At 40.4% G+C, this 16,093-nt stretch overlaps 1 long non-coding RNA gene across 1 annotated transcript; it reads right to left on the bottom strand.

Annotated features, from left to right (window-relative positions):
* Positions 1-5,724: 5,724 nt before the first annotated feature.
* On the bottom strand, positions 5,725-10,153 carry LOC136434709 (uncharacterized). The gene is made up of 4 exons (XR_010755776.1): positions 9,830-10,153; positions 9,314-9,424; positions 8,966-9,058; positions 5,725-8,658 (listed from the first exon to the last, which is right to left on the bottom strand). It is a non-coding gene; the product is annotated as an uncharacterized lncRNA (long non-coding RNA).
* Positions 10,154-16,093: the final 5,940 nt, after the last annotated feature.

The following is a 16,093-nucleotide window of genomic DNA, read 5'->3' as shown; positions in this document are numbered from 1 at the left end:
AGGCACTACGTTTCTTCTCAGTAGTCATTCGTTTCTCAGTAGTCCTTCGTTTGCCGTCGGTGACAAGAAATGTATACGGGCAAGACGAAAGTTTCGGATGCTGGACAACTGAGCTGCATCGACAAAGTTCGTTATCTCTTTTAATGTTTGCAACTTACATTTCGTAGTTTGATTGTATTTCCTGATTTCTTTCAGCAATTTACATTATCATATTATTTCAGTATTTCTTCTCTTGTTAACATACTGCGTATAATATTACCGTGGTTCGGAAAAATGCAGCCGATGGTGGTTAATCCGTCTCGATGCTCGAACTCCTGTGGACCAGCTTCAAGTTCAATGCTTTGATTACTGTTATTTTGTTAATAAAATATAATCCGTGAAAATTTAATGTGAGTTCCTGTTAGCTTTCCGAACTTGTTAGTTCCTGGGAACGTCAGGTGTTAGTGTTAGAGACATGAAACAAACAGTTGGAAAAAACCAACACCGAAACAAATCAATACGAAAGCAAACTGAACGGGAACAAAAGGAATAAATTAATGAACAAATGTCTTTTCATTAAGATGAATCGATCTGTCCGGAAAGTCCGTCCCCATCCTCAAGCACGGCCGGTATAACTAGCACGCCGGTTGTCACGAATCTGAAAAGACGAATATGGAATACATGAGATCTAGCTATATACAGCATAATGTGGCGGTCAGCTATCCACGAATAACAATAGCGGTGGAGTTTTTAAAAAAGGACCCCAAACAAAATTATCTACCAACACAGTAATCATACAATGACCTGGTTTGCCTTTTGACGAAAATACATCAAGGAAAATTTACGGTAATTAGAAAACAATGGAAAAAAATGTTTAACTCGTCCGACGAGATATTGCTACAATATCGTAATAATCGGGACCTGACACACCGCGAGTGACCTCCTGCGTGAAAACCGACACATGCCCGACATTCGTCGGTAATATATACGAAGGCTATCGGGAAAGTAACGGGCGAACTCCATTGATTTGGTCTGATTTCTGGATCTGTATCGGGTTCAACATCGGTAAAAGCTGCAGTGAAAAACCGACAGAAATCTGGTACTATTCCGTTACCAATACGACTAGCCGTGGCGACTAACGAAGGGTGTTTTGGCTTGATATTACTCTTATATCCGACCTCCCCGAGCACTGTGGAACGTGCGAGCACCGATCTCGGAGACTTTTCAACTAAAACCCGCTCTGAAAAGAAATAGAAAAAACACCAAAACTATCAATCTTCCCGCTCTTCATTATCTTCAGATGCAATACTCATGATCTGTTTGGCTGGAGCTGCCAGTAAACCTGCGTAAAACCTACAGGAAATGCCGTTCTCGATGCACGGAAGGTCTGCCATGGCACATTTGCGAATTAGCCGCTTAGACAGAAAGTAACCACTTATTGCGACACAAAGATTACGGCCATTCGGCGTGATTTGTCTGAAAATGCATTGCTCGGTCTCTGTCTTTAGCGTGAGGCGTTTGCTGTAGGTTTCAGAACGGGTTTACTTGAAAGGTCTCCGAGATCGGTGCTCGCACGTTCTGACAGCCGCTCCGTAGACTAAGCAACTTCGCAAATTCCGTATATTCCAAACCTCCGTCCTTCATAGAAATCAAAAGATCGTAAAATATGATTGTTCAGCTATTTTCTGACCGAGTATAGTCAACTGTTTGTGTCTAACTGTATATCAATGTGGAGACCGTAAAAAAACAGCCGTTCTGGGTGCCCCATATGGCGGCCGTCATAGCGTGTTTCCTGGCTTGTTGGGGCCCCAAATGGGGTATACCGGTATACCTATACAGGTATACGGGTACGGGTACCTATACAGGGTTTTCCCCCTACCCCATTTTGGGAAATGAGTACTGTTTTAATAGAGAAAGGCAGATTGGGGAAAGCAATTTTGAAGTTACGTCACTTAACTTAAGTGCTTTTGAAAAAGCTGGTCTTGGCCTACAACTTGTACTTATTTGTAAAATGTATAATAGGCTCATTATAAAAGCTATCAATGTAATTATGTACATGGCTCGTGCGCAATAAAACATAAAATTTGAAAAAGCACCATTGAATCATCAGCACTATGGTAATTAAGTGAAATAGAAGTTCATAACAGCTAAGGTTCTATCTAAAATGACTACCAAATGTCAAACAAATCAACAGCTACCTCATCCGTATTATTCTGGTTTCCGCATTTACAACATTTCTTCCTTATTTTCCTGGGTAATTTTGCTAAAATTCATGAAAATTCCCATAGTTTTGTGCCGAGGGGCGCCACTTTCCACGTCCGTGTTGTCTGAATGAAGTCGATACTGAACAATGGAGCATTTGCTACTGTAACAAAGAATCGCTGTTTTGCAAACAACATCAAGAGCCTCTGTTTACATCGGGGATAGAAGTTTAGTGGCGAGTGTTTTGCAAGAATCATCTTACCGCGCATAGGAGCCGCTGCACGGTATTTTCCATTACAATGAACAGAAAAATTCGAATGCCGGGTTTGGAATCTATGAAGTCCTGTTCATAAGACAAAGGCCTTGTATATATGAAATGAATATTTAAAAATAACAAATATAAAATATTTCTTTATTTATTAATAAAAAAATGAAAAAATGATATTCATAAATATGATATTGATAGATTAATATAATATCAATATATATTTTTGATATTCAATATCTAAAAAGAAAAAAAAAATCCATGTACGGACACGAACCCGGATCTTCTGGGTCCAAAGTGCTTCGCGTTGCCAGATGGGCTAAGCTGCGGTACGTAACCCGTCACCCTGTACGTAATGCTATAACCTCACTATATGGTATCATTTATGCCGATTTTTGGTCGTTTTCTTGACGAAATCATTTTTTTTCTTCTGCAATCTTGTGGAATAGATGTAATATGGTCATTTTTCAGGATATCAAAGTCCGAAACCACAATGCAATGATATTTCCGAACAGTTGTAGCAGTTACATGCGGTCGCCGTCCTGTGTCACATGCAAATCTAGCCTGCCTGCCTTTTCGTGCTCTCTTGCCATATAAGGCAACGGCTATACAAGGATTTGGGAACGTATTGCCATATAAGGTCTTATTGTGTGCGACACAGTGTTGAACCAAGCTTCCCTGGTTCCTGCCTGCAAGGTAAAAGCCAGGACATTGCGTTCCGGCGCACATGCGCCGAAACGCAAAAAGACCAAATGCACCAAAAAGCACCCATGGGAAAGTAAAGAAAATGATGTTTGTTTAGAATGATTACAAAAACAAAACAATATCAAATGTAATTTTCTTTACTTTCCCATGCTTTTTGGTGCTTGGATACTTGGATACTTTATTTTCCTCCATTAGCTACATACATAGTATGAAGCTACTCTTCCTGGAGTAACCACAGAAAATACATCAGACAGACTACATAGAATTGCCTACAGGCTACATAAAATTACTGCATTAAAATTAGCTAACTAATACACATATTCCTTGACATCTCTTGCCTGAAACTGCTCTGAGGTGCGGTTTGTATTCGATGCGGCAAACTGTTCCACATAGGAATTGCTCTATACATGAAGGTTTTTTTCATAGTATTGGTTTTTGGTTTTGAAAGTTTGTAAGTGTTTTTACTGGCATTGCGTGTCCTGTAGCTGTGCTGCTGTGAAACGGGAAACAACTGTTGGTAGAGAATAGCAGGTTGTTGTGTGGTGAGTATCTTGCGGAACTGGGACACGGTGTTGATTTGTAGTCTTTCTTTAACGGGCCGCCATGCAAGCGACGCATGTAGGTGTTGAACTGAGGTTCTATAGTCAAGGTGCAGCACAAAGCGCGCCGCTTTGTTCTGCATAACCTGCAGCATTTCAATGTTCTTCTGTGACGTGGAAGACCAAACTGGTGAGCAATAATCGATGTGTGAGAGTGTGAGGGCTTCTGTGAGGAGTTTTAGCAGTGAAGAGTCCAGGTAGGTGGCACATTTCTTTATCATTCCTAGTGAGCAGGCCATTTTCCTTGCCGTTACTTTTGTATGGCTGTCCCAAGTCAGGCCTTCATCCCAAGTGAAATTCAACCCCATGTTGGTGCTGCCACGGGTCCCTACCTTTCCAGACCCACGTGAAATGGTGCATTTGGGTTTTTCTGATGCACCAACAGTATTCCTGGATGTGGAGGAAACTTTGGATGGTAACTGACCCATCTCAAGGAGTTGGAGCTTTGGGAGGAGAGACCATCCATTTCATTTATGTAAATTCAGGGGATGGAAGAGAGGGACCATCCGTTTCACATTTGGTTAACTGTATCCATCCATTTCACATGTGGTTGAAGGTTCCAGTTCGGAATTTCAAGCGACCGCCCCTAGAAGTAGTCCGTGAAATGAGACGCAAATCCTAGGTTTTCTCAACAGCTTTGGCTCCAGGTTTTTCGGTTATTGCTATAGAAATGTGTAATATTTTATATTTCCTGAAAGGCCCGATATTTGTAGCGTTTTACAGTTCCTGAATTTTGGTCGTCGAAGAAGTTGAACTTCCTGGTATCAGTGCGCAATGACGGCAACGCAGCTTTGTCGCCTGATTACCCGAATTGTGCGTTCTATGTGCGTTTTGCCTGGTTTCGCACCATCGTAGATTGCGGAAAATGCATCCTTACGATTCTTGTCCTTTTTCTTAATGGATGACCTTTATTGCCCTGTCAGCCATAATCTTGGAAAAATCCGTCTTTTCCATGCAGCGGCCTTGGAAGAATGCCTAAAAAATAGCAGTTTTCGAGGAAAATTGCTTAGAATTATTATTTTTACCAGAAATAACGTTTCCGCATTAAATGTCAACTGAGCTTGTCATACTCTCCAAGCAGAGGTCGAAAGGGCAGATCGTCACCGTTTTATCATATGCCGTTTTTTTTTGTCGCTAGTCCATTCTGACCTCTGCCCCTGGTCGGACCGTCAAAGGCTATTAACAGCTAATTCAGGCTCGCTAATTGTTATCCTATCAAACTTCACTTACCATGAAGTGGCGATCGCGCAGAATGGGCTAGCGACAAAAAAAAAACAGCATCTTAATATGATAGGATGAAGGTCTGTAAGGGACCGTCCATTTCACATGTAGATAGGGGTCTGAGAAGGGATGGATCATGGACCATGGCATCTTTTTCACATGGGGTTGAGAGTCTTGAAAAGGAGGGACCTTCAATCTCACCAGGGGCTGAGAAGGGCGGGATCATCCATTACACATCGGGTTACGGGTCAGAAAACGGAGGGGCCATCCATTTCACATGGGTCTGGAAAGGTAGGGACCTGCGGGAGCACCAACATGGGGTTGAATTTCACTTTGGATGAAGGCCTGAGGGAGAAATACCATCCATTCCACATGGGGATAAGGGTTTGGATTAAGAGGCTGTATTTCACATGTGATAAAAGATCTGGGAAGGGACAAAGCATTCATTTGACATGGGGTTAGCATGATTGCAAGAGAGGGGCCATCCTTTTCACATGGGGTTGGGTTCTGGGAAAGTAAAGGGACCATCCATTTCACATGGGTTTAGAGTCTGGGAAAGGAGGGACAATCCATTTTACATATATTAGAGGATAGGAGAGTGGGACCATAAATTTCTGGGGAGGTATAGGGGAGAGGGAAATCCATTTCACATCAGTGAGGGTGTGGGGAGAGGGAACATCCATTTCATGCCAGTTTGAGGGAGACTTAGGACATAAAATTTCCTCAAAATCTAATTTTAAAAAACTACACACCTGATTTCAAACTGTTTATTTGATAGAAGTTCTTAACAATACGGAGGAATGCAAAGTGTACAATGTGTTATGAAAAGGCACAAATAGCACTTGTTTTAAAAAACAAGTGTGCAAGAGTACAAAAGAATGTAAAACCAGAAGCAAATCATTTTATAGCTAGTACAAAGGCTACAAATTAAAATGCCATTGGGGCACAGTACATGATTTGACTTCTGGTGCTTACAGTATGCCGCAAGGACATTCTTATCGTCTAAACAAAACAGTTGTTGTTAACATTTATTAAGCCTGACAGTGGCTCGTTACTTTCCAAGCAGAGGCTCGGCTCTGGTTGTTTTTTGACGCAGTTTCAGGCGTCTCTAGCGGACTTTCTTTTTTGTCCCGTTTTCTTTAAGCGACCAAGCCGCCGAACCTCTGCTTGGACAGAAGCGGCTCGTGAAAATGGTAAAATGCTAACTAAAAATGCAAAATATGCTAAGCTAAAAAATATGCTAACTAAGCTATAAATGCTAAGCTACAAGGGAAATGCTTACAAAGCTAAAAATGCTAACTAATTCTAACAGCTAAAATGTAGTAAATGCTGATAATGACAATGCATGGTACAGAGGTAGCTTTGTTTTTCAGAGATCAGGGATTTTCCTGGTTTTGTTAGCTCTCCAACCACCTGCCTTCCTTTCTGTCCGTGCGCATGTCTTGGTTCGGGACTCCAAGATATGACACAAGGCAAATTATGTCGTGGTCTAGGTTCCCGAGGACCCACTGACCGCCACATAAACTGAAAGGACATTCTGGACTGTCTTTTTGAAGTTTTTTGCAGCTTAAGGCTAAGGCATCAGTCAGATAGTGTTTGTGTTAGTGTGTTTGTGTTTGTGTTGTGTGTACGTGTGTGCGCGCATTAGTATGTCATTGTGTGTATGTGTGTGTGCTCCAACATAAGCCAAAGCCTTAATATAAGTAACCAAAATTTAAATAGGACTTAGAAATGCAAACTACCTCTATACCATAAATGGGCATTATCAACATCTACGTAATTTTAAAAAATGTAGAAAAAATGAGATAAAAATCAAACTTAACCCTACCTAACACACTTACATATATATATCTAATGCTAGGGTCACAAAGCTGGGGCCCGACTGGGCTGTTTAAGAAAACAAAGAATGAAAGGATTTATGGCAAGGAGTTTCACATGTTCTTTTTAACATTGTGCATTTTGTGACCCTAGTATTACACAGTATACATGATTGCTGTAAATTTGAACATAAACGTATGACAGTGGCTCATTACTCTCCAAGCAGAGGTTCCGCTCTGGCTGCTTTTTTGACGCAGTTTTAGGCGTCTCTAGCGGACTTTCCTTTTTGTCCCATTTTCTTTATGTCACCAAGCTGCCGAACCTCTACTTGGAGAGTAGGGCCTAGCTTTTGTAAGCTAAGCTTACAAAAAATGGTAAACTTGCCAAGTAATTAAGTAACTAAGCTAAAGAAAAATCCTTAACTACATATGCTAACTAAAAATGCAAAATATTCTATGCTAACTAAAAATGCAAAATATGCTAAGCTAAGAATGCTAACTAAGCTATAAATGCTAACTAAGCTATTAACTACATATATATCTAATGCTAGGGTCACATTTCAAAGCTGGGGCCCAAATGGACTGAGAAAACAAAGAATGAAAAGGAGTACATGTACTTTTTTAAAAGTTTTGCATGTTCTTTTTAACGTTCTATGCATTTTGTGACCCTAGCATAACATAGTATACATGATTGCTGTAAAATTGTACACTTTGCATTCCATAAAAGGTCATTGACAAGAATTTCATATTCAGACTGCTGGGGGCATAACAGGAAGTTAATCTGATTTGTGATTATCATTTCAGTTCTAGGTTCAACCTAGAAATGTACATTTACCATCTCTGTCTACCTGAAGCATTGCCAGTAGGGAGAATCACGATCTCTTGATGGATGGACAGGTGTTGAGCACATTTTGATGACACCCTGAGTGACATTGCGGATGGGGGGTTACGACATATCGAAAGCAGTAGCTACTTCTGTACACAGGGCTCCAGCCTATTTCTGCAGTAAACAAACCCGATAAATGGCAGACTCAGTTTCTGTGACTATGTCCACAGCCGGGATTGCTCACGGAGTAATTGCAAAGTTCGGTGTTTCATAGACCAGAGATTTCCCTGGTTCTGTTAGCTCATAACTACTCAGTCTCTCCAGCCACCTGCCTTCCGTTCTGGCCCTGTCCATGTCTTGGTTCGGGACTCCAAGATATGACACAGGGCAAATTACGTAATGGTCTAGGTTCCCGACGACCCATTAACCACCACATAAACAGAAAGGACAACAGATGGTAGAAGAATCCAAGCAGCCATAAGCTAACAGAACCAGGAAAATCCCTGTTCTATGAAACTCTGAACTTCACAATCACTCCGCAAACAATCTCAGCCATCGAAACAGCCACAGAAACTGAGACAACCACATACCGGGCCTGTACACCACAGAAACGGGCTGAAGCCCTGTGTTCAAAAGCAGCCACCGCTCACAAAATGCCCCAACCCCCTACCAACAACAGCACTCAGGATGTAACTAAACACGTCAAGCACCCAACCATCAACCAAGAGATTGTGACCATCCCTGCCGACAATGCCTCAGGTACACAAAGAGAACTGTACATAATCAGTTAACGCTATAAATGCAACATCACAAATCGTTAGCTTCCCATCACACCATCTTTTTTTAGTCCCAGCCAGATTCTGTAGAAACATTTTGCACTGCTTCCCATGACAATGATGCAAACACTTAACAATTTCAGGTCCTCTGGCAGGGCGTACACACGAGGACCGGTCTTTCTGGATGTCACCGTGGAGATGGCATACATGGTGTTGGACGACGACCTCTCACCAGAATCACTCGGTAGTTGATCCGGGCTTCTTTTAGCTACAAGAAGCAATTAGGATAAGATAGCCAGAGTTAAAAACGTCTGATCTTGCTTTGCTCTAATCAAAACACTACAAAGGCTTTATGTTCTGCCAGGAGTTAAAATAATGACTGAAGTCATGCAGAAGTAAGTTGAAATTAAAGATACTGCAATGACTGCAACACAAAAGTGTGATCTTAACTGGTCAAACTTAATTTGGTGAAACTCAGTTCAAAGTTGGTGCCACTAATCTTAACTTGTTAAATTTTGACTAAAAAATTTTTTCGTCACGGTCAAGTTGGAGTAAGTTTTACAGATTCTACTCACAGCGGTGTCAATCCAATCAACTCAGTCTCCTCTGGATTTCTTGGCTTCAATCCGTTCAACTTCTGCAGCAGGGCCAGGGTGTACACACATCAGCTGTAAGTGTGAGAAACACAAAGGGCTCAACGGCTGTCCAATGGCAAGTGAGAATAGGACATACAATATAAGAACTGGACACCTCTGACAAACAGACAAAAATTGTGCATGACGAAAAATTCAAATACAAGAAACTGTGGACCAGTGGGCATACGTAAGGTTTGTGCCAATTACAGGTCCATTTTCATAATGAATCCTATCAATTATCAACCATAATGATGGTGCTGTGAAACAATAGGCACAAGTAAGGCTCACCTGGATGTTGTCACAAAGTATCAAGATGTAGATGTAGATGTAGATTTATCCGATACTTGCTGCCTTCATGCACGTCCAGACATGTATGTCAATGGTGCCTCTTCACCATTGCTGCAACAAACAATTATAATTAGTCCACTGGCAATGGCTCATCGTGCGATACGCAAGTTACTGCGAAGCATTGCTGAAAATTATGGTCACAAACGCATGCATCATACATTCCCTAAGAACAAAGAACAGTTGTCCTACAGTTGAAAATTTGCGTTGCGTTCAGGCAATCACAGAACCTTTTACATAATGATTTCTACCACCACGTCATTCCGGATCAGGCATTCCCCGATTAGTTATATGTCTGATGAGATCAATCTCAGTCTCGAGTCTTTCACTTCATAATTTGGTACTCAGAAGATTAATTCTACATCGTGATAGTCCACCAACACAGCTTCATTGACAAACCTCCTCGCCTAAACACAGCTTTAAAAGTAAAGACGATATAAAAGCAGAGTCTCAACTTACTGTCGAATGTCTTGGGAAAGGCTGAAGCATCACGCCATAGTAGAGATCATTGGCTTACGGACTGGCTCCTAACGTTTACGTTACGTTCATCCATGACTCTTACGGCTGGCAGGACCGTGCGACCCAATGAGGTTATATAACCTTCTTGGTGCTACATGGATGAAGCTTACGGAGAGGAACAAGGGGCCAGCCCTAGGCGGATGCACTTAGCCGGGCCCGGCGGCAGGCGTAGTCTCGGGAAGAAGAGACAGTTCGATCTTGCCATGCTGGTTGCTGATCGAGAATGAACCTTGCCAGCTTGGAGAAAGCTGCTGAGGTGGAAGAGTGGAAATTACTGGCCTCTGATTGGTTAATTGCCAGAAATCTGGCTCGTGATTGGTTGTAGAAATGCACATTGGTTGTCATGGTGATGTCACTCCGGAATCTATCCCCGGATTGGTTGTCTGTCTGATGAGATCAATCTCAGTCTAGTCTTTCACCCCATTGGTTACCTGTGGTAAAAGGATTTAGTGATGCAACGTAAGCCATCAGTCGCACCTGAGACTTCTAGACGTGGCCCCAGACAAGGTACTAGTATAAACATCCTGTCGGCAAGAAGCCGTTTGATCTGGAACTAGTAATTATACCGGATTCTGATTGATCTGGACTGATATTTAGGTCATATTTTATCATGCTGCTTTTTAAGATCGTATTTATTGCTTTGTTTGTGATTTGTAGGGCCTAAGTTTTGCTACGCGTTCTGAAATGTTTATGTGTGGGTCACGACTAGCATAATACATGTGTCCCGCGTGTGCCAATCAAATCCAATCAACTAACAGCGCACGACCAGTGATAGCGGTTGACAGCAGTACTGTAGCTGATCATGCTATAGTCAGCTTCCAGTTTGGCCAGATGGCTATCGACTATATTTTGGGGTCCTAGAAAATAATAGTCATACTCAAATGGTACGTTTCCTTCCTGTTCTACATCATTTATCTCATTAAAGGCAACCAAAGCAATATTAGGGCCCAAAAAATGGAAATAGAAAAAATGCTGAAATCTTTCAATCTTTAGCACATTTGCGTCATATCTTCATACTTTGAGCATTCTAAAACCGCGCAAAATCGTGCCGTTAACGATGATCTCCTTAGTTTCGCGAGCCTACAAAAACTCCGGCCACGATTTTCAGTGAGTTCTCACATCACAACAATGTCGTATTTTTGCATCATGAATGTTGCTATACATTGTGATAGTGTTGTTTGAAATAATCATGACATTTTTGTATAGAAATAATTAAACGTTAGATAAATTGACTTTCAAAAAAACATTTTCGGTCCCTTATATTGCTTGGGTTTCCTATGGACTCATCGTCATGTTGCTCAAATTAAGTACACATGAGCAATTGACGATCAAACGAAGCCAAACTTTATTAAAAGAATCTAGTGCCTGTCCTAATATTGCTTGACTCTTGAGACCAAACCTGTCAGTATTTTCCGCTTAAGTACAAATGCTTAACTCTAGTTTGGTACTATTAGTATTCAATAGCGATAGTTTTAACGCGGCTTTGTCGCCAGATTCAACCCAGACAGCGCATATGCATGCGTTCCGCCTTTTTGGATCGTTTTGCGCCATCGGGGATTTCCATTTCTCTTTATCACACCATGGAGGTTTGATATATAGTTAACCTTGATCACACCAAACAGGTTAAAATATCCTATTTAACCTCCTAGATCCTTGATCACACAGAGAAAATGGGTCAAACATAAGGTGGGCATGCTCCTCCGTTTCCTCAAAGCCCTGTCACACTTGTGCTTTTATACAAGCCCGCATGAGTTGCGTATTAACGTTAACATGTTTTTGGTTTAAGTTAGGTTTGCAGCCGAAGAAGAAATTCTTTAGTTTGATAACTAGACTGCTCAACGGTGGGTCAAAGTAGAAAACAACATCCTCCCCGCAAAATTTACTTAAACCAAAAAAATATGACTGCGGAAATCATGCGCACTTGAATATACGCACAAGTGTGACAGGGGCTTTACATCAAGGAGACTCTATAACCTCCTTGCTAACATGATCTACATAATTCATAGACTGATCATTCCTGTTGTTCAAATCAAGTACACACGAGCGTTCAAAGGAAGCCAAACTTTATCATAAAAAGAATCTCGTGCCTAAAGACAATTTCCGGACTTTCAGTGTTGTCTCCTAGATTCTACCAGCCTCTGCGGGTCGCTGGGAAAATAGTAGAAATTGGCCAAATAGAGTCAACTGTATGAAGGGGGTCGGCTATGGAGATAGGGTCCAATATTGCAACCCTGGATGGGAATGTTATCCTCCGTGGCCAAAGTCCCCCGGCAAATGTTCTCTCTATAGCCGACGCGGTTAGTCTGGTAGAGACTAGTTGTCTCCTGTCTCAGATTCTTGTCAGTGAGCAAACATGTCTTAATTCTAGTGTGTAACAGTTCATGCACAAAAATCAAGAAGACACATATCATGAACAAATATTGACTTTATTTTGTTCAATAAAGAACAGAAAATCCTCATTCTAAAACCCATGGATATTAAGCAAGAGCGATTGTTACGTGATGTACAGTTAGCTACTCGAATTAGATCTAATATGACCGAGGACAATGTCCTTGATTTGACAAGGTCAATTTAAAAACACTCTCCCTACATTGTAAAGGACAATACGAGCTACTCCATTATCAGTAACTATATGGAGTGATGTCATATTGTCCGTCTTTTTAAAGAAGATTGTCTGAACACAAGTACAATGTACACATAACATTACATCATTAGAGTTTTGTACTTTTTGTTCGGCTCTTAGGTTCTGAGGGACTTGGATGAAACCTACTCATGTTCTACATTGAGTTCTACAATGCAATCACCTTAAATTCTTCACAGTATCTTAAAAAATTGTTCTTGCGACAATCATCCCTACAATAAAGTAGCAGAATTGTGAATATTCTTGTTTTCTAGACATCTCAAATTGTTTCTATGGATCTAGTTATTGATAATAACTTAATACTTCTCTTCACTCTTTCCATAGAGCTAGGTCACATTGCAGAACAATTTTTCTCAGAGACCACAGCAAATCTTAAATATGTCTGACTTTTGTAACTTCTCCTAGATACCTAAACTTCTCCTAGATACCAGGAGGATATTTGTCATAAACAAATATTTTTCAAAGTCTCTGGGGAAAAAACCAAGGCCACCTAAGTTTGAACATAAATTAGTAGGGATTAGCAATCACCAAATGTCATAAATATACACACCATTTCTTTCAGCAGTACCTCATTTTTCAAACCTGACCCAGCTTTATTGACAGAGTAGCTTTACGATAACACCCTGTACTCCAGACCACAAAAATGTTCATGAAATAAATTTTCACAAATTAGGCCCCGTTTCCACCAGACAGCGATCGCTTAGCAACTGCACAGCAACAAAAATTTGATTTGGGTTACCATTAGATTCAAAATTGGAATATGATGCAAGATGTAAAAGCATTATTCAAAAGACAACAAAACACCAAAAACATTAAAAAAATGTTCTTAATCTATGAAATTTGTTGCACGATCTGTTAACTTTTTGGTTGCTCAGCGCAGCGGTCGCAGCCTGCAGTGGTAAGGGGATGTAGAACAACCTATACATGTTATTGTAAGTACAGTAAACATAAGTGTAATCTCAGAATATAATGTATAAGCCACAAGTTACCAGTAATTCCTAGTTGTGTTCGTCGTGCCAGAGGTTGTGTTGTTTTACATCTGAAGATGGACAGTTGATGTTACATGTACATGTGAATGACTCAAAGATTTCAGTGTTTGGAAGTTTTCTAGATGTACATGTTGGCTTTTCTAACATGGCGAACATTACGGAAATGGCTTTCTTATTCACATCTGCATGACAACAAGTATCTAATTCAGGTTTCACACATTGCACTATCAACAATGAAAATGGTGCAGCTATACCACGGACAACATTAAAGTATTACACGGTACATGTAACATTAGGTAGTCAACCCGATACAAAAGACCACCTCTACAAAAGAACCACCTGGCCAATGTGGCCACTTTGTGGTGTGGTCCCTAAATAATTTTTTTTCCATTGATAGAAGCAAAAACAATCTTGTTTATAGTGACCACCTGTCCACATAGAACAGATTTTATCAGTACCTGAGTGGTCTTCTTACGCAGGTTTGACTTAACTGCCACATGTACCTTGATATGCTTTTGCACTATTGACAACATGATGATAAATACATTTACTAACATTCAGTCAGTGGCAAAATAAAATTGAAAAATGACAACATGTTGTAATTATGATTTAATTCTGACTACATAAATGTTAATTTTCCTATTTACACTAGGAATGTAAACACAACACAGGGATGCCTAGAACACAGGACACAATGCTAATTTTCAAAAGTCAATTACATCATACTTCACCCATGCAAGTCTAGTACTTGACAGTGTTCTTTTTGTATACGACTTTGGTTTGATAAAGCCACCCCGGGACAAGTAAGTCATAGGACTGGCATATGATTGTTTACATGCTTGCATTATATGCCGACATTTTCATACGTGGCACTAGCACAACTATCAGACATACATTCACCATGATATTATGTACTAGAATAAAAGTCAAGTCAAAGGTAGATTTGTGTATACAAGTTTGTGATTATGTTACATTGGTAAAAAAATGTATGTGACACAAACTGCATCTAGTGGTATTCTAGAGTTTCTAGTTGCAAAAATAACATTTCATTGAGAAAAATGGCGATTTTATAGAGGTGAATTTTTTCCTCACTATCCAAACAAAACAGCGTAATTGCATGTACTGCCTATTCTCCAAGCAGAGGTTTTGGTCGAGAGGGCTAGGAGTGGCCGCAATTTTTAACATTTCTCTCCCTCCTTGTCCTCTCGACTGACACCTCTGCTTGGAGAATATTTACTTCTAATTTACACCCCAACATAGCTCAATAAGCTAGATTGCCCATTAAATCCACAGCCACTTATCACTGCAACTACCAACACTGCAGAGGGTCTTGCCAGGTACTGAACGTTGTCCACAAAAATCTATTATTAGCCTGATAAAATGTTTGATGGCATATGCAGGTAATGTTGAGCAATTGGGCCAATTCCATGCTCTGACATAATATCCTATGTGCTATTAGATCTCTTACTCACTCACTCCAAAATGTATCTGTTAGATTCTGTTTTATGCTACGGTCACATTTCCAAACCGGGGCCCGACCGGGCTGTTTGCTGGAACGAAAAATAAAAGCGTATACCAGGAGATGTACACAAATTATGCTCATGATTACTATTTTTGATGTTTGTGTGTTTTACTGACTTTTATACCATACCTTTCGGTCCCGCAAACTGCCCGGCCGGGCCCCAGTTTGGAAATGTGACCGTAGCTTTAATATGATCATTTTTCCGCCATTGTGCAAGGCTTCTTTCATCATACCTTTGGAGCTTTTCTCTCTGCTTATTGTGTTAAACTAAGCTTCAGATGGGCACTTGTTGCTATGGTTTGTTTTAATATGTATACATGTATGCTATACCACTGTATGTGCATGTCTTACATTCAATTTTTGATTTGGTGGTATGTGTTACTCTCCAAGCAGAGCTAGGGTTTCGGCTGGTTTTTGACATGTTTTTAGGCGTTTTTGTCATGCCTTCTACTTTGTCATCGTTTTTGTTGTGTCGCCAACCACAACAAAAACGATGACAAAGTAGAAGGCATGACAAAACGCCTAAAAACACGTCAAAAACCAGCCGAAACCCTAGCTCTGCTTGGAGAGTAGGTATGTGTGCCATATAACAATACATACCTTCAAAACCTGTACATTTTACAATAAATTTTCTGGATGTTCAGCTAACAATATTGCAAAAGTTTACTTATAGTACATTGCATGTGCATTTACTTAGTACACATGTTCCACAATGCACTGCTTGTCTCATCTATACTCAATGTCAAAAAGTGCTATTTTACAGTATACTTTTGGCCAGTAAGTCTAAAAGCAGAAAGACAAGATAGAAAGCTTGTTATCGTAATATAGTTCAAGTGAAAAAAGCTGAAGTTAAGAAAATAACCAAAAAGGAATAAGTAAGCAGCACAGTTTCAAACAGAATGATTCTAAGCCATTGAACTAATCAATAAATGTTTCATTTAGAGGTTCAAAGGAACTAGGTATTGTGCAAGTATTCTTCACTTCACAACACTGCTACAGATAGAACAACATCTATCAAAGTCTGAAAGAGTCCACACATGACACTTTGGGGG

This window comes from Branchiostoma lanceolatum, chromosome 5 (assembly GCF_035083965.1).
Source record: "Branchiostoma lanceolatum isolate klBraLanc5 chromosome 5, klBraLanc5.hap2, whole genome shotgun sequence".
Lineage (NCBI taxonomy): Eukaryota > Metazoa > Chordata > Leptocardii > Amphioxiformes > Branchiostomatidae > Branchiostoma > Branchiostoma lanceolatum.
This window is presented reverse-complemented; position numbering and strand designations above follow the sequence as displayed.